The sequence below is a fragment of the Peromyscus leucopus genome, chromosome 16_21 (assembly GCF_004664715.2).
Source record: "Peromyscus leucopus breed LL Stock chromosome 16_21, UCI_PerLeu_2.1, whole genome shotgun sequence".
NCBI classification, from domain to species: Eukaryota; Metazoa; Chordata; class Mammalia; order Rodentia; family Cricetidae; genus Peromyscus; species Peromyscus leucopus.
In genome coordinates this window covers 45138552-45158906 of record NC_051084.1, presented here as the reverse complement: position 1 = coordinate 45158906, position 20355 = coordinate 45138552, and the positions used below count along the sequence as shown (strand labels likewise).

The 20355-nt window shown below is 45.6% G+C and overlaps 1 protein-coding gene across 4 annotated transcripts in view; it reads right to left on the bottom strand.

The window, feature by feature from the left end:
* The window catches only part of Nck2 (NCK adaptor protein 2), a 133504-nt gene that overhangs the window by 54850 nt on the left and 58299 nt on the right, over positions 1-20355 (bottom strand). For all 4 annotated transcript variants that reach the window (XM_037199915.1, XM_037199914.1, XM_028865816.2 and 1 more), the window contains one exon: positions 3455-3649. The gene's annotated coding sequence lies outside the window, so the exon portion shown is untranslated. The remainder of the gene's footprint in view (positions 1-3454; positions 3650-20355) is intronic.

Here is a 20355-nt window from a genome sequence, read left to right as displayed (position 1 = left end):
CAGACAAACTGTCGCTTGCATGTGCGTATGGCGTCACGCACAGCCTTGGGACTCCGCCAGCAAGAAGGTCATCACTGTTGAAGCACCACAACCGTGAGCTAAATACACTTCTTTTCTTTATAAATGTTCCCCCAGCCTCGGGAATTCTGTTGCAGTAATACAAAACAGACTGATACACATTAAGCTCTAGGAAAATTTGCTTTTATATAAATCAAGTATAATGTGAACTTAAGTAGTGAAACTTTCCTTCATCAACGAAATATTACTGGATCGTATTCTTAGGAAGGTAAGGGTGACCGACAGGCTTGGTGTGTTATTTTCTCCTGAATTGCAGTATCTGTGCAAGATGGAAAGGGATGAACAGCATCACGGCTGGTATCTATATCCCAAGATACCCCTAGCAGCCACTGATGAGCCAGTGAAATCCGGTGGACGTTATTTCTCCCCTCAGTCTAGCACCCAGAGGCCTCACAGCATCCACCCCCGCTACGGAACAGCCACCTCCAGCAAGAGGGAATTTCAGTTTTCAAGTGAAATGCTGAGTGATCGTCTAAATAAAACGAGCAAAATGTGAAAACAGCATGTGAGCATCCTATCTCCATGGTCTCCATTCTCCAGAGAGGGCAGGCCAGAGGTCCCCCAAATTTTGTGCCTTTACTTCAATGAGATAAGACCTTGGGGCAGGAAAACACAGGCCTGGAAATCAAAGGCCCCACCCTCTTCTAAGTGCTCCCTCAGCCCAGCGCAAGGTGTAGGCTAGTAACCTGGTACACACCTTGGGTACCCAGTAACTAGGAAACGCATTCAAGAACTACCTACCATCCCAGTCACCATTTTTCCTAGACAGCACTGTAGTCTGGCATGCTGAGGATGCTGTCACTGTGCTTCCTACTGGCTCTTCAAAAGATCACGGACCAGAAAGTTTATCTCCAGCCCCATACACCACTGCCTCTAAGACTCATATTCGCTCAGGCCACTAGGCCTGCCTCGTGCCAAGCAGGACAATTAAATCTCTACCCATGTGTCCTCCTTCCATTCCTTCAGACTGGGTCCAGTATAACATCCCTGAGCCTTCCCAGGCTCCTTCCCCAAAGCAGTGCTTCTCTGCTCCAGACAGACAGGTTACAGACACAGGTTATAGCCCCATATGGTCTAGCTGGTCCTACATCATCTCTCACCCTAGCCAGCCAGGACACATGGAACTGTATTTTATCTGGTTTTGTAGCTGCTAGAAGATAGCGAAATGGCTTGGAATGTGGCCGGTGCTCACAGTGTTTATTACATGACTGCTACTCCCTCTGAACCACAAAATTAAATGCTTTCTGTATAGCTCTCATCCCTTATGAAATAAACATAGGCCTTGAAACCATCGCCAGGCCGGTGTAATGCACCCTGCTGAGTGCGCAGGCTGGTCCAGAGCCAGGAGCCAATCCAGTCCTCTCCCTCCACATTGCAAACTCTTAAGTCTGTCAAATGTCACCGACTGATCATTAAAAACTTCCTCATAAGCAGTGCCAGTCTGTTCCTGATGAATTATTAATGAATTCTAGTGACCAGATCTGAAAAGCTGTAATTTCTAACTTACATGCCCATGAAATTTGACAAATGGATTGACAGGTGACCACATTTACAAATGACTTGAATCCGATAAGGCTTCACTTCAGGACCATTTCTAAGACCCTGAGTCCCCGGAGTTTGAGAAGCTCTCTTTGTAAGCAATTCTGCTATGACTGAGATATTCCCTACCGCCACGGGCTTGTCAAGGGGAGGGTGGAGAGCCCTGTGAAGGCAGGAAGGGATTTGAAGCTCCACGGCACCATCCATGGGGAATGAGGGGGTAACAGGCATGGGCAGAGCTGGGCATAGGGTTCCAAAGCCTGCCCGTCAGCTCTGGATTCCAGTCCAGCACCTAGTTCTGAATCCACCTCAGATACCCAACACACCTGGGACAGTGAGCCACTTTCTCCACAGGAAATCATAAAGATGCCAAGGTAAAGCGCTGGGACACTTCATTAATTACACTCTCATGAAATATGGCCTATCAACATTGTAGCATTTCAAATACCACATATTGTAACGGGCACAGTGAAGACATTAACGAGTTTCCAGACAAATGTTTTAAAACGCATCAAGAAGAACCAGCACCTTCACACAGTGTTTCAGTGGTTGTTTCAGACCAAATGAAAGAGAATTCTAACTCATATAAAGGTACATTTACAGAACTCATTATGCCAAACTCCACAGACCAAATCATAGGTCTGAGACTATCTCAAGACAATGTAAATAACAGAAACAGTATGGGATTTGCGGGGAAAGGGAAGGACAGTCAGTGGGTGGGCGCCAGCCCTGCAATTCCGAGGCAACCCTCTACAGATGAAAATATGCCTTCTCACGAGATATTTCTGTCAGCCAGAGGGAACACCGGATAAACTGCACCACATCCCAGTCACAGCCAAGATATTTTTGTGGGCTGGGGATATAGTTCAGTCACAGAATGCTTTTCTAGCATATATCAATCCCAGGAACACTCACACACAGACACACACACACACCTCTCCCTCTCTCTCATATTTGTTACACAACCTCATCTTTGCTACCCATATCACCGTGGGGGCTCCATGGTCTCAGCTGCACAAGGTCAATTACAATCGGCATTTCCTTCTAATACAGCCTGAGCACATCTCTCATACAGACTTGTGAAACAGTCCTAGGAATCTTTTCTTTACTTGCATTTCTTCTGGTGTGAACTTATCTTCTCAGTATCAAGCTGGACTTGAACTTGACCAGGCTCAAGGCCACTTTCCTCCTTGCTGTATGCTTCTGGTCCTCAGTTAGTACACGGGCAACCTCAATTCAGAGCATGTTCCAGAACCTCACTGCCTGGAACAGAGCTTTGAACTGGTCTGCACACTTTTATTTAAACACTCAAAACCACCCGCTCTCACATCAGAACAGTGGCAACCTAGCTTTTGAACTATGTCCCTTCAGAGCTTAAATTTAATGCAGTTTAACAAATCAGTGCATCACCTACTGCTGTATAATTGAGTTCAGTAACTACTATGCAGGGGGCTGGAGAGATGGCTCATTGGTTAAGAACACTTACTACTCATGCAGAGGACCTGGATGGATTCAGTTCCCAGCACCCACACTGTGGCTTACAACCATCTTCAGGGGATCTGACACCTACTTTTGACCTTCACAGGCACTAGGGTGTAGTGGGTAGTTGCTTGAGCAATGCCTGGGAATTGAACCTGCATACTCTAAAATATCACTAGGGCATGCACACAATGTACATACACGTATAAACACTCATACACATCAAATAAAAAAAAAACTTTAAAATTAAAAAAAAAAAACAAGTAACTACTGTGCAAATTAAGCACTCAAGTCAAAAAAACAAAAACAAAACAGCCAATCTTTTTTGCCTCTTTTCTGCAGAAGTCAGCATGCTTACCTTTGGCACACAGTTGCAAGAGGTGACTGGCAAAACGTAGCACTTTTCAAAAAGATGAGGTTTTGATTTTCTGCTGAGGACACCTTGAAGGTTACAAAGCTGCAGGGATCCTCTAAGCTCTTGAGTCAGCTCAGACCTCAGCAGAGAAGCATGAGCCGGAGTGGCACTCGTTCGTAGGAGAGGAACCTATGGGATCTGTAGAGAAGGAGAAAGGCTGGATTAGAAATACACAGAGAAACGGAAAGCACGTATTAGACATGCTTGCTCGATTGAGCTCAACTAACCATTAAAAACAAAGAGAGATGGATGGAAGGAAGGAAGGAAGGAAGGAAGGAAGGAAGGAAGGAAGGAAGGAAGGAAGGAAGGAAGGAAGGAAGGAAGGAAGGAAATAGGAGGACACTGGTGAAACAGGGCTGGAGAGATGGCCTAGCAGTTAAGAGCGCTTGATGAGGACCAGTGTTTGGTCCCCAGCACTGATGTTGGGGGCTCACATCTGCTTATAACTGCAGCTCCCAGAGAATCCAATATCCTCTTCTGGCTTTCTGAGTCACCTAGCCTCACATGCATAAACACACACACACACACACACACACACACACACACACACACACACACACCTTAAAATTCCCAAACACCTGGTCATTGATTGACCGAGGAAAAGCTCCTCCCCCTGAGAAACATCCAGCAAACATGAAGAGGCACTGCTCCCCTTGGCCACTTTCCCTCCTCCACAACCCCCTCTGCTGGGGCGTGGGTCACACACATGTGCACATGAGCAGCAGGGGAAGAACGGGCAATAGGGAACAGGCTCCCGGGCCTCTCTAGCCCTCTTCTCTACTCACACCTCTCACAACACGGCTGTCCCCAACAGAAGGGAGGCGTTCAGATACAACAGAGGCAAGCTTATGGGGAGGAGGACCACACAGAGCCCTCCTGCCCACAACTGAGTGTCTCTTACACTGCCATTTACCAAAGTGTCACCAAAAACTGAATCCCAGTCTAAAAGCTAAAAAGCATCCCGTCCCCATACCAGGGAATCCGTGACTAGCACCTCAAAGCTACACAGTAGTTAAGGGGCAAGCAGCCCGATAAAGGTGGCCACGCTTCCTCCTGCTTTTTGAGCTGGCTGTGCATTCACTGTGCACACACCTGGGTAAACACTTCTGGTTTCCTCTAGCATTTTCAAGGGGACTCTGATGCGCTCTGCAGATTCCCAAGGGAGTTCACTGGCATCTTTAATCACATTTCAAACCCAGAGGGGACCTGTCTTGACAGTTCACTTGGAGAAGATCTATTAATTCATCCTGAGGATGATTATGACCCAAAAATGTTAAAAAAAAAAAAAAAGCCCACAGAAAAATTGAATTCTATTTTACTCGAATAGGAAGTGATAATTCAAGCAGAACTATCATGAAGTGTTACAAGGCAAGCTCATAAATTTTGATTTAAAAATAAATCCCTCTTTATGCATTCTCTAGCTCTATCTCAAGAGTAGGATGGTTTTAACAATATGATTTACTATAAGGAAAAAGCAAATACAATGAAAATACTAGGTGCCTTTCTCTCTATATATGTTTACTGTAAGATGAAATGTAGTACTGGTATCTATCTGAGCTTGAGTTCTTACTCTACTGCTGACGCCACTGACCTTATCGTCTGCATGACTTAGCTATGGCCCTGCCAACCATCTCTGTAATCTCCGTTCTGGGTGCTATTCTAGAAGGTTGGATTTTTTAAGATTTTAACTGAAAAGAGGCACCTGTCTGAAGTTAGGCCTTCTAAAGACTATCTGTGTCGCGGCTGAATCTAATAACCTTCCAGGACACACATGAATGCCTAACTCCCTTGGGGACTACGTAGGTCAGCTTTCTGTTGCTATGACAAAATACCCAAGGGTAAAAATTGACTTCGATGGGGGAAAGCTTTATTAGGGTTCGGGGTTTTCGAGGATTTAGTCAATAGCAGGCTGACTCTGCTGTTTGGTAGCTGATGGCAAGACAGCACATCGTGGATGGAATATAAGACAGAACAACACTGTTATCTCACATGGGACAGAAAACAGAAGTGAAAGAGAGGCAGTGGCCTGTGTCCCAATAGCCGTCTAGACCAGTGGTTCTCAACCTTCCTAACGCTGCAACCCTTTAATATAGTTCTCATGTTGTGGTGACCCCAACCATAAAATTATTTTTGTTGCTACTTCATAACTATAATTTTGCTACCTTTATGAATAATCATGTGAATCTCTGTGTTTTCTGATAGACTTAGGCGACCCCAGTGAGAGGGTGGCTCACCCCCCCCCCCCAACTAGGGGTTGCCACCCATAGGTTGGCATAGAATCGCTGTTGTAGACCCTACCTCTTAAAGGTTCTACCAGCTCCTGATGGTGCCGTAGGCTATAGACAGAGCCTTTAACTCATGGTCTTTGTAGAACATTTAAGGTCCAAATCATAGCAGGGACGCTGAGGGTCTTCCTTAACTGGCTTTACAGATATGAATTCACCTGCTCTTTGCACACCCTTTGCTCATTCTGATGGTGAGTGGAGAAGAAATGCTTCTAATAGGAACAGAGAACTGGGTGCAACATATCCACTGATCTGGAAACGCTTGGAGTCTAATGTTTGGACAGGTCCAAACACAGCGTCTGTCAGCACCCTGACGCAAGGAAAAGTGAGAAGGCTCAGGGCAGGACTCTGATGGTGGAGTAGCTGGGATGTTGATGAAACAGCTTAGAACCCATCCTAAGGTACCAGAGGCCCACCCTTATCCAAATGTGAGAAATGTTTACAGCGTTTTCCACAAGAAAAGCAAGAGGCTATCAAACCATCTGCACACCAAATGTGCACAGAAACAAGAATCAACACCGACTGAGACCTCTCCATAAGTGAAGTTCACCACTGTGACTGTTGAACCTGGGTTCAACACTTTGGTTAAGCAAGAACAGTTCAAATCGGGTCTTTAATAACAACAATCTGTGATCTAAAACCACTGCAGCAAGAACACTTCAAATACTGTCTTAATGTCAATCTATGATCTAAAAACATTGCTATGTAAAAACTATCAGCTGGCTTAGATAATGGCTATTGAGCACAGAGCTACATGCAGAGTAGAAAAGACCTCACCGAAGAATTTACTCAAGGATTTTCTGCAAGCCATCATATGGGCAGATGAGAAAATAAGAAAGAAAAAAAAAATGAGATCAACATTTATACTATATGTATCTTTTTAAAAAACTTTAATTTGGACCTTAGTAATACAACATTTTTTCCACTGTAAAATCCAAAAGTGGATCAGATCTAATTCCCCATTAACATTGTGGTTTTCTTTTCCTTAACAAAAGCCATCCCTTGGGCTTTCCACAGTCTGTTCCGAGGTATACAGCGGCAGAGCTTGCTTCAACTCTTAAGAGAATATTCCAAATTGGAAAGCTTGGACCCATGGGTTGCAAACCCTGGCAGAGCTCTCTTACTCAAGTTCGAGAATGGGCATAGATAAAAGCTCAGTGTAAGCAGACCTCGACCATTCTTTTTGTTTGTTTGTTTGTTTTTGTTTTGTTTTACTTTATTTTGTTTTAAGACAGGGTCTCTCTATTAGCCTTGGCTATTCCGGAGCTCACTATGTAGACCAGGCTAGCTAGGAACTCAAGGAGACCGATCTGGCTCTTCTTCAAGAGTGCTGGAGTAAAGTCATACACCAATACACCTGGCCATTCCAAACTTCTAAAGGCTCCCTGCAGCGTGCTCTCTGTAGTATGGGGTTACTTCCTTTCAATCTGGGGTCTAATATGGATCCCCAAGGCGGACATCCATAGCTAACACACTTCACTCTAGCTTGGTCACTTGGGGTTAATATGCTTATTTTATAGGCTTGCTACTTACTGCTGGACAACAGGACTCCCCCCTTGCTTCAGAGATGGCCAACCTATCCAGATGGCTGGCTACCAGTAGAAGTTACTCTTCAGAAAGCATTGGAAACCTACTTTTCCTCCCTGTCTCCCTGACAGAAACAACAATGGGCAGAGAAGAAGAGGCAGTGGTTCCATTGCCACATCCACTGTTGGCTGACCTCAGCCTTAGCAAGCTGCACAGCAACCTGGGAGCCCGTGCCCATCCTTCTGCCAGGAGCCCGTCTATAGCTCCTGCAGCTAGGATGGGAGCATGTGTTCTCTCCATGCAATGATCACCATAAAAAGGTTAGCAACTGCTGGTAGTGACTACCACCTTCCAGGAGTGCTTCTTACCCTAAAAGACTGGCTTCAAACTCAAACTAAGTCGACAGTGTCAGGCTTTGCGGAGAATGAAGCCCATGAGGGCACCATGACTTCCATTTTTAAAGTGACTGCATGTCAAAGAAAGATCTGCTGAGTAACAATGCCTGGGTGGGCTAACGCTGCACACACAGCCCGAGGCCCAGGTATGTGGTTAAGCATTCCTTGTCTAAAACACTTAGAAAATACTTGATTCTGAACTATCTGCAGAGATGTTACTAGGTTTGCATCTCTAATCCAAAGACCTGAAATTCAAAATGTAACAAAATGTGAAACTATTTGAGCACCAAAAGACTTCAGATTAGGAAACACCCAGTGTGAATGTAAAACACAGAAAGACCCCCACCTCTCATCAAAAGACAGTTACAGGCAACTGTTTTTAATCCTTTATATAAAAAGAAAGTGATGTGAATAGTAGAAGCCTCCAGGCTCTGGAATGCCTCCTTGCTATTCCTTATTCAATGGAAGACACTGTTTTCTGACAGTGAACAGACCAACAAGTCGGCCTGAATGATTTCCCTGGCTGAAGTCAACCCTGATCCTGAGCAGCTCAGAGCTTGTCAACCAGAGTCAAAGGATGACCAGAGGATGACCTCAGCACTGTCTATCACTCCCAGCACCAAAAAGGCCCCAGTCAGGGTTCCAGAAAGGCTGAAATCCACTGGTGAGTCCCAGGCTTCCAAAAGGTGCCAGAGAACCCTGATCTTTCAGTCAACAGAAAACTTTGATGAGACGGCAAGGTATCAAGTTTTCTGTGCTGACCTGATCATATTATCAATTCCAAAGCGTAATGTTGGTTATCAGATTAGAAGGTATTCCTGACAGCAGGAGATCCAGCATTGAGTCTAACCTCTGGAATAATGGTTTCTGCCTTCAAATATCCCAGGAATGAGACCAATCAAAACTGCAAACAGTAGGTCAACCATATACAATTACAAATAAAATATGGAACAAAAAAGCAGCAACCAGTGGATGAGAACCACTGAGCTGCAGTCCAGGTTTAGCCAAATGTATTTACACTTCCTCATACACCATCTCTGTGTGTGTACGTGTGTGTACATATCCATCTTACGGTTGTTCCTCAGGAACCGTCCACCTTGACCCTGCCTCCCCCTTGAGACAGAGTTCTGGGACTCACCGATCTGGCTGGGCTGGCTAGCCAGCAAACCCCAGAGATACTCTGGTCTCCAACTCCCCAGCATTACATGGGATTACAAACACACCCAACTATGCCTAGCTTTTTATAGAGGACTTGAAGATGGCACTCAGGTTTTAATATTCCAGCAAGCACTTTACTAACCATGCTTTCTCCTCAGCCCCTTCAGAATCTTGAGGACCTGAAAAGATCTCACAAGAATTCTGCTGTTTGAAGACCAGTGTCAATGTATCTTACACTACCAAATTTTGATCATGAGGCAATCAAGAGTTTATTAAAGCGTATCTGAAACAACAGAAAGTCATCATTCAAATCTTAAACTGAACTTTTTAAAAAATAACCATCTGAAACACAGGATCAGCAGATACGTGGTGGATTCTCTCCTGTTACGGTATTTCCCTACACTCCCCTTTAGTTCAGTCCCACTCTCCTAATCAGGAGCATGTCTTGCAAACGCCTCTCAACAGCTTGATGAGAACCTAATCACATCCAGCACGTGGAGAAGGTTCACCAGCATTCTTTTCTTCCCTGTGATTTTGTTTCTGTTTGTTGTTTCTTGATACTGGGCCTAGCTACACAGCCCAGGCTAGCCCCAAACTCAAGACACCACCCTCCCCGTGTGCACACCACCGGGTATAGTAATGGTCAAGATGTATGCAACACTAACAAAAAGTATGCTGACAAAAAAAAAAAAAAAACAAAAAACCGCACACACTTTTTTTTTTTTTTTTTTTTTTTTAAAAGGAAAGGAGGAAGGGACAGTGAATTCCTCTCTTACTTGCCATAATTCAGGCACATTTCCTGATTGAGATAATTTAGCCTAACTACAAATCTATGTCAAACACTAATTACTTCATGACCCTTACCTTTGGGGATAAAGGACTGAATAAATGAAACTGTAAGAACGGTCAAAGCTGACAATGGTATATAGTATCGGGGCTGCAAAGTCTGCCTTTGTCATGTGCCCCGGAACTCCCAAACATGCACAACACCCCACTCCCATTGAAACACACACAAAAACCTCAAAAAGGGAGCCAGGAAGGCAGACAGAGCCACGGCTAAAGTGGTCACAAGTGACAAGTTCGGAAGGGTGAGAAACATCACAGTCACTTGACTTTCAGGAGGACACTGGGACAGATCTTTCAAGAGGCGTCTAAACTAAAATGATGCAGTGAGCGTGGGGTCCTACCCCAGCAGGAGAGCGTCCTTATGAACAGAGGAGGAGGCACCAGGTCTGCACTCCGAGGAAGGACTAAGTGAGGCCACAGGAAGGAGATGGCCATCTTCTAGCTGAGGGAGGCCTCGGAAGAAACCAACCCTCATGACACCTAGGCCTTAGACTTGCGGCCTTCTGAACCACGAGAATAAGCCTGATGCTTGAGCTACACAGCCTATAGCACCTTTTTAATGGCAGCTTGAGCCTTCCCTGAGACCGTCAACTATGAACTTCAGGAACTTCAAAATATTTCATGAATCAAGGAAGCTTAAGTCCATGGGAACCAAGCGTCAAAGCACAGAAGCCCCTACCTCAGGCCCTGGCCAGCGCGCCGTCCTCCTGCACCCAAGAAACAGACTCACCAGTTCTCCATATTTACGGACTCTTAACCCAGCAAAAGCACCACCACAGCCTCTGGGACCCTCCCACTGAGTCTCCTCTACCGAAGTCTGGCCTTGCCACGCCTTCGCAAAGCCCTAAGGTGTCATCCACTGCTGCCGTAGCACAACCAGGCTTAAAGACGTGAAACAGCAGACACACTCTATGTCCACCCCATAGGCACTGTTATCCAACCCCCACCATTACAGGCACATACACAGCCCTCCCCGGGTGAGTACAAAGAACATCACACAGACCACTTCACTGACCCAGGCAGCTCAGCATGCACACCCGAAAAACCAAGTACAACTCTCTTACCACATCAGAATAACTATAATTCCTTAATACAAAATTCCCAGCTGCATTGTGCGTAAGAGTCTTTTTTTTATAGCAAATTTATCTGAATGAGGGTGCAAGGCATGTCCACAAACTGCAACCTCTAGTCTGTCCATTTCATTTTCATGATAGGTGCTACAGTGCTAAGGTGTCCATTCTGCTGAGGCAGGACGTTCGGCACCAGGTGGATCCAGGCTCACTGATGCTTTTCATACACTCCCCAACCCCTGACATTTCCAGTCGGTTAGCAGTTTATGCCTAGAAACCCCTTAGATGGGAGAGATTATCTTGATGGAAGGGGACCAGCCCTGACTGAGTGCTAGACATGGAGAAGTCCCCCCTTTATCTGGTGCTTTAGCAAACGGGAGAAGTCCACCCCTTCCTAGCCCTGTCTAGCCCCTGCCTCCATCCTTACCTATGACTTCCTGGGGGCCAAGGCTCTTGCTTTCCTCTAGGCTTAGGGTTCCTCTAGAAGAAAGAAGTAAGCATATACTGTACTTTCCTGGCTGCATACGAGCACATGAAACCTCAGGATAAAAATTACAAAATCACCCGAAGCATTGACGAGGTCAGGTTTTCGGTTTTTAACCATTTCAAGAGGCCAATGAGTCTCTGCAGGGACAAGAGACCTATGGACGATGATTCCATCTACCAGGGGGATGTCTCCGGGAAACCCACACCACCCTGGAAAAGTGGCATTTTACATCCCCAAATGACCCCGAAAGAGACACACCACACCATTTGTACCACATTATACGCTGGCATTATCTCTATGCACAACACTATCTCCTTCCCTTTCCTCCTATTCTTCTGGAAAGACAGCCTCCCCGTATAGCTCAAGTTGGCCGAGCTCACTAGGCAACCCAGACTGGCCTCCAACTCAGGACCCTGCTTCTCCCTCCCTATTCCACCACTATGCCTGGCACTCTCTGTGCTTTTTCTGGAAAAGTCAGAAATTTTTTTTCCACACAGAACACTTTATTGTCTTATATAAACCCGAGTTCCCCTACACCCTGCAGTTAATCAAATCAGAAACCTCACAAACCTTACCCCTGCTATTCGATGAGAGCACCTGAGTGCTATTTTAGAGCACATATTAATTTAGACAGGCCAATGCTGAGCCTGTGAAGCCTGCCAGCCACACATCTGTGCATCACAGAATGGAAATATCCAGAGCTCTGTGCTGGTCAGGGCCCAAGTTCTCATTAACTCAGGACTAAGGCATTGTGCCTCCAGGTAAGAGGGCTATGTCAGGACAGGAAGTGCTGCTGGGGCTACCCTTGTATCACAGTGTCAGCTGCTATGGTCTGGATCAGGCCTATGTGTCAAAAGCTTGCTTTCAAGCCTGCACTACTAAGTAGTAAAAGTAGAAGAGCCTTTAAGGACCTTAAGGCTAATAAGATGAATGGATAATAAAACACGAGATAATAAAACACACTGCAGAACATTACTTAGCTCAACTAAAGAAGCAACAGAACCACATGCTACAGCATGGGTAAGTTGGAGGACTTTATGCTCAGTGAAAAATCCCAGGTACAGAAAGACACAGGGCAGTCTCAATGCACAGAACAGTAAGAAGCTGGTAGTCAGGGAGCCTGAATGGGGATTTGTGCCAACAGGTGAGAAATTTCAGCAGAAACATGAATAAGTTCTGTAGCGCTAATTTAAATTTATTTTAATTAAAAAATAAGTGACATTCTGAAAAAGCTAATGATTATAAAAATTTAACACGGAGGTTTTGAATTATCGTAACTGAATTAAAATGTAATACATTGTGCTTTTTAAGTATATTTAGCTGTTTTAACATATTCTGAATACTGCCGGAGCACAGGCGCCCACGCTGTTTCTGCACGCCAGACCCCTGCAACCACGAGCCTGTGCCTGCAGTTTCTCCTTTCTGGAAGCGTCTTTGCAGTTTCTCCTTTCTTCTGGAAGCGTCTTTGTCTCATTGTCCAACCAAACCCTCACGGGTGAGGCTCTTCTGAAAGATGGCCTTCTATTCCCATAGAAATCATAGACCACAGTCTAACACGTGAGCAACTGTCCAGAGAGGAAGAGTCACCACGAAGAGAATGCAACTTCCCCTGTCCCGGTGTCCACATGACTCCAGACAGAACCTCACAGCACATTTACCAGCCAGTAAACTTCCAGGTTGTTGTTTGGGGAGATTTGGGGGAGGTCTCCTGCTGTTATTTGTTGCCTGCCTGTTTGGTTGTGTTTGCTTTGGAGACGGAGTCTCACTTTAGTCCAGGCTATCCCTGTACTAAACAGCTTAGGCTGGCCTCAAACTGAGTCCTACAGCAGCCTCCCGGGTGCTCGGCTTACAAGCCTGAATCACCACGCCCAGCTAACTGTCACTTCTTAATTACGCCCATGAGATCCACTGTTAATACCCAATGGCCTGCAGCAGCAGTCAGTACCACTTTAGGCTCTAAATCTTCTCTTTTCAAATGTGAGTCCCTTACAAACTATACTCCTGAGTCAGTCTGAACAGCCACATGAACTTTGAATTTAGAAAATAATACAAATATTCTACAACCAAAGAATAGTTACACTTATAAACTGTATTTCTTAACTTCAAGGCTCTCTATTTATTTTGCCCCTCTTCCCCTCCTTCCCTTCCTCCCTCCCTCTCCTCTCTCTTTTTCTTCGAGGCAGGGTCTCACTATGTAGCTCTATGGCTGTCCTGGAACTCACTCTGTAGACCAGGCTGGTCCTGAACTCACAAAGGTCCACCCGCCTCTCCCTCCTGAGTGCTGGGATCAAAGGTGTGTGCCACCACACCAGACCTATTGTTCTCAAGTATATCTATCTTGATTTTTTTTCTTTGAGATAGAGTGTCCCTCCATAAACTGATGTGGCCTAGAACTCACTATGTAGACCAGGCTGGTCCCCAAGTGATGGGATTAGTTATAAGCCACCACATCCAGCCTATTTATTGTTCTCAAGTATGTCTGTCGTGATTTTCTATCTTTTGAGATAAGGTGTCCCTCTATAACCTGAAGTGGCCTGGAACACTATATGTAGCTCAGGGTGGTCTCACACTCACAGCAATCTTCTTGCCTCAGCCTCAGCACAGAGATGAGCTATCGCAACCAGGACTATTTCATTTATTAAACAAATTAGCAACAAGCCAACAAAAGGGACTGAATCATAGCACTTCTAAGAGAGAGAGAGAGAGAGAGAGAGAGAGAGAGAGAGAGAGAGAGAGAGAGAGAGACTTCCTATGGCAGCAGCCCAATTAATGCAATTCATAAAGAACCATTCAGATACTGCTGTCTGGGCTGAAATCCAATTAAGCCATTTCTGTGTGAATATCCCCAAAGAGCCCCCCACCGAGCTTGAAGTGGAAATAGCCATAAATGCTCACATTAGCTGTGTCAGCACTTCTGAAATCAGACAAGAACAGAGACACAGGCACGGCAAGCCTTTTAGCCAGGCACAAAGAACCAACCAACAGGCGTGCCGCGAACCAACTGGCCCTGAGCCAAACGCCATCCCGGTCCAGCCAGGGCTCAGATAATCCTCAGCCCGTGTTGAGTCCATCCACTTACACATTTTAAAACGACCGACTTCAGCTCCACGCTGCAGGACGATGTACTGGAGAAACACAGTCAAGGGCAGACTTTGAACTCTCTCCGAACTCATATTCTATCCGTCAGCCTTATTGAGTATATTCTTGAAATCAGTAAATCCCAAATTCACCCCTGCCTTTATGCCTGTAATTCATCTCATGAGAAAATGTGCAAGCAAAGCCAACACCAAGCAAATAAAGGAACGAAACCAGAAAAATCTGAGAGGCAGGGGTTCAGGAACTGCGCCACTAATGAATGAAATCACCGCTTCGCTTTGCCATCAGACTTACAGCCGGCAAACCAGAAGCCTGCAGGCGAGGCTTGTAGGAACAGGAGTGCCGGAAGCAGGCGGGAGGTCAAGAAGCAGAACCGCTCACAGCCCATCTTCATTCCAAACAAATCCTACCTGAGACCCACAGAATTAGAACACATACAGGCTGCTGACCAAAGCTCCCCAGTGCTCCCTAGGGGCTAGGGAAACGTAGAGGAAAGGAACGCGGGCCAACTGGAGACACCTCAAAATATGAACAGAAAGACTGATCCTGGGTGAGGACGCCAGCAACCTTCTGCCTGCCATGCAGAGGACACAGAATGTTTCAAGCTGGAAGCCAATTCCAGGCCCACAGCCTGCAGGAGTATAATGCCGAGGCCACCACTTAACGCAGAAGCCAGGTTTCCTTAGAGCAGCGGTTCTCAGTCTTCCTCATGCTTCGACCCGTTTAATACAGTTCCTCATGCTGTGGTGACCTCGAACCATAAAATTCTTTCAGTGCTACTCCATAACTAATTTTGGTACTGCTACGAACTGTCATGTAAATTTTCCTGGAGACAGAGGTTTGCCGATGGGGTCGTGACCCACAGGTTGAGAACCACACTGCCTTTGCGCTCAATCACCTCTTTGGCAACATTACATGGAAAGTCTCCTTTACTAAGCTAAATATACTGCATCCCTGCCAAGTGCAAACGCTGTGCAGAGAAGGCCCAACCCAGATACTGCCTTGCCCTTCTGAAATCAGCCCAGGCTAGTGGGGTCAAAGTGAATTCCAGGAACATACAGCCTGGCTTCTTGATTATTTATTTGCTGCAAGAAAATCTTTTAAAAAAAAAAAAAAACTAAATTAAACTTTTAGGTTGCTTCTAAAACTGCTCTGTATTATCCAAACTATCAGCCTTACAGTAAACAGTCTACGGAGACAACTGGAATGACTGTTTATATTAACATAATTGTTTCAGATAAAACCTAAGAAAGTGTATCTAATCTTCCTTCACAGAGACTGACCTCTAAAGCAGAAAGGGAACCATGACATCTCCTAGTTATTTCTCAGAGAAGAACTTTCCTAACTTGACAAGCGAAAACAAGGTTTCCCAATCATTATCATCCTAATACTATTTTTCCAAATATACTGCAAGTTAACTCATTCAACAAGTATTCTGGAACAAATGCCAGCCCTGAGCTGGATGCTGCCAACCTTCCCAGCAGGTACATATGCAGGAAGATGAGGCTGTTACTTGATGAGGTGACCATTTGAGTTTAAAACTGGGTTAGAAAGTGCATCTTTCTCATGAGATGTGGAAAACAAAAAGAAAAGATTGTCTTGTAGATGCGTAAACATTAAATAGCATAAAAAGAACCCCATAAGTGCCATGCCAATAGGGGTCCTATTGCTGCAATAAAACAACATGACCAAAGAAACTTGGGAGGAAAGAGTTTATTTCAGCTTACAATTCTCAGGTCGGACTCCATCATTAAGGGAAGCCAGGGCAAGAACCTGGAGGCAGAAGCTGATAACAGAGGCCATGGAGGGGTGCTGCTTACTGGCTTGTTCCTCATGTTTTGCTCAACCTGCTTTCTTATACCACCCAGGACCACCTGCCCAGAGGTGGCCCCACCCACAATGGGTTGGTGCCTCCCACACCAATCATCAATCAAGAAAATGCCCTATAGACTTCATTACAGGCTAATCCTACAGAGGCATTTTCTCAATTAAGATTCTTTCTTCCCAAATGACCCTAGCTTGTGTCAAGCTGACAAAACACTGGCCATCACAGAATCCAATCTTATTCAGATTCCACCCTGAGATCGAGCCACTGTGCCCCTGTGAGGGAAACACAGATGGCCAGTAATTCACCAGCTTCAACTCCCTTAGAAAATGCTCAACTGTCTCTTGCCTGATTCTGCCATTTTCTCCACAGAGATAAAGAGACCACTGACTGGGTTCTACTCTCCTGGCACTCTTCTCCAAGGTCCCGTAGAGAACATCCACAGGTATTCCACCCTGCACCAGGAAGGGCTCTCCTACTGACACCCCCCACCCCACCCCGCCCTCTGAATTTCTATTCCTTCTCCGTGATACCTGCTCTGCTCTGAAGATCACTCCCACCCACAGACAACAAAAATCCGGATGATCAAGCACACTCCTGCAGCAGCAGATGCTGTAAATTGGCTTTCCGTGGCGGTGATAAAATATCCGAGAAAAGCAACATCCAAGAAGCAAAAGTTTATTCTGGTTCAGCTTCAGAGCACCCGGGCCTTCGTCAGTTGCTTTTGCATGGTGTAGCGTGCCCTTGTTGGGGTTTCCTTTGCTATGATGAAACACCATGACCAAATGCCAGTTGGGGAGGAAAGGGTTGATGGGTTGACACTGCCACATCACAGTCCATCACTGAAGGAACTCAAACAGGGCAGGATCCTGGGAGCATGAACTGATGCAGAGGCCATGGAGGGATGCTGCTGACTGGCTTGCTTTCCATGGCTTGCTCAGCCTGCTTTCTTACAGAACCCAGGACCACCAGCCCAGGGATGGCACCATCCTCAGTGAGCTGGGCCCTCCCACATCAGTCACTAATTAAGGAAAGGCTCTACAGCAGGATCTTACGGGGGCATTTTCTCAACTGAGGTGCCCTCCTTTCCCATGACTCTAGTTTGGGTCAAGTTGACATGAGACTAGCCAGCCCAGAACACCACAGTGGGAGCAGGGATGGGGCAACGCTGCTCAACTCACGGTGTCGGGAAGCAAAGCACGAAAAAAGAAGAGCCTGGGGTGTGGGTTCCCACGTCCTCCTGAAGGGTATGCCCCCCTGAAGGGGAATGCCCCCCGTGATTTAACCTGCTTCCTTTCGACGCCACTCTAAAGGTTCCACCACCTCAAGAAACACAGACCGACATCAGGCAGAACTTTCTCTCAGACCTGAGCGGGGTCTCAACCGTCTCCCTGCTAACCAAACACATACATGTCTTGGTTTGTGCTACCGGGGTCGGAACTCAGGGCCTCTCGTACATAACTCTAAACTGCACTAGTGCACAGTATCCAAGGACTCAGTTCCAATGGTTTCGGTCACTCCCAATTAACCACAGCAGGAGGACATGGCTGTCTTGACTCAAGAGACCACATTCACACCAATTTTATTATAGAATGAGGGTACAAAGGTTCTATCTTATTAGTTGCTGCTTTTACTCTCTTACTGGGCATAATTTGTAATTAAGTCTTATCATAGGTGGGCATACATACAGGAAAGAAACACCGTATACACAGAGTTTGGTACTAGCCAGTTTTAGATGTGAGCTGGGTTTTTTAGAACACATTCCTTAGACAATGGAGGGCTACTATGTGGCTGTTCTCCTTGCCCTTTGGCACTCAAGTTAAATCCTCAGGGTTCACAAGCTAAAGAGGAGAAATAGACCCGCATGCTGACAGCCACTTACTGAACATACCCTGGGTGCCATGGACATACATTACTACGTTCAGTCCTAACAGCCGCGTGACACCTCGTTACCCTCATACGTGGCACAGAACTGAGATAAGGTGCACAGGACTGACAGAAACAGGCAGCACAGTCAGAACCTGGTGCCTGCTGCTCTCAGAGTATGCGACCTTTAACTGTGTTCATTGCCCGCGATGATCTAGAGACCAAGCATGACAGATCACACAGATGACCACCACACTGACTCCTCCTGCCACAGGGCATGTCAGAGGAGGAAACGCCTAACGAGCTCCATCCATGGAACACTGGTGCAGAGACACATCTAACAACATCTTGCAAACAGCGTTCCCAAATGAGACTCTCCTGCAACCCACTGCCAGACTCTGCATAGGAACGTCAGGGATTCTTCCAGCCCTTCCACAATGTGTTTGACTTGGCTTTTAGCCTCTCTACACATATACACACACAAACACTCTCTCTCTCTCTCTCTCTCTCTCTCTCTCTCTCTCTCAACACACACACATATTGAATCAAATTTCTCCCAGGCATCCTTAACTTGCTTCCTAAAGCCTAGAGTATAGTAGAAATAGGCAAGGATGAGTCCAGGTAGGGACCAATGGCTTCACGCAGTGAATATATGTGGCCCACTTAGACTTGAGCTGAGGGGAACCATCTGCTCTTTTTCCTATGTTAAACTAATCCAGTGGCCTTCAGGCTGTTATTGTCTCACCTTCTTAAGGTCATCATGGTACAGCTGGTCCTTGGTGTCCAGAGGAAGCTGTTTCCAGGACCTCTTGGCTGTCAAAACCAGCAGATGCTAAAGTTCTCTTACAAAAATATTGTGTCATATTTACACGTAACATACACACAGTCTCCATACATATACCTAGACTATTTATTTAATGGTTAATGCTATGTAAGTATTTGGAAATAAGTGGACATGTGTTCAGGAGACTCAATTTTTTGATCCAAATATTTTCCATCTGAGGTTGGCTGAATCCAAGTTGGCTGAGTCTGAGGATGTAGAACACTGACACAAGAGGCTGATAAAACTTACTAACTTTAGGCTTTAATATGTTAGTAGTCTGTCTCTGTAGGTGCTTTAAATTACAACAATTTCAAAGAGTTCATCAATTCTACTTGGGTAGGGCATGGAGAGAGTAGGTAGAAGCTAATGAAACATTTGGAATAGTAACACACACACACACACACACACACACACACACACACACACACACAAGAGCAGACAGTCACTGAGGGGAAAGTAACTTCTCAATAAATGCCAACAATGTACCCACTGGAGGGCATCAGCAAATGAAGGGGAAGACACACCTCACACTTACAACAAAAAGAACCCAAAACACCTACAATTTAGTGAAAAAAAAAATAAAAGCCACAGGAGGAGGAACACGGGAAACATTCTTCACCCTTGAGGAAAGTTACAACTAAACCCCCAAATGGCGAAAGAAGAGAAATTCAATCAGATAAATACAAAACCTTTTCTCACACGTCAATACACCTGAGGCAGATTCGAAAGACAAGTGAAAAGTTGGGGGGGGGGGGGAACGACGACACAGCAAACCTTCCTGGTCCTGCCAGGGGTCCGGCAAAGTGGGAATGAGGTGATCAAGTCAAGAAAAAAAAAGGCAGAGGAAAATAGAAAAGACATGGTTGTCTAATGTGGAAGAGGCTGGTCTCAACAGAGACATCACCTCTCTGTTTCTGTTCAGCCATCAACGGAGCGCCCATATCACCCCACTTCCAAGGTCTGGGGAATATTATGGAAGGAGAAGAATTGAAGACTCAGAGGGTGGGAAGGAGGGCCTTGAGGTCTTCTGGGAATGACATGACTGCTGTATTCACGCAGTTACTCACGGGCCTGCATAAGAACAGATCTACCAGCATTCAATCACAGATAAAGGCAGGGCTAGGGGACTCCAACCACTCCCAAAGGAGAGTGATTGGCAGCTGATGGCTTTGGGGGGAGGGGAGGGGGCATTGTTATCTATGCTTCAATGAGTCACAACACAAAAGCAAGGGTGCATGGTGGAGCATGTCTTTAATCCCAGCATTTAGATGGCAGAAGCAGAGAGAGCTCTGGGTTCAAGGCCAACCTGTTTTACTTAGCAAATTCAGGGCCAGGGATACATAGTGAAAACCTGTAAAAAAAAAAAATAAATAAATAAATAAATAAATAAATAAATAAATAAATAAATAAAAAACAAAAACCCCAAACCTCAAAAGACATGATAGTAGGAAGACTTTTTGAGAGAC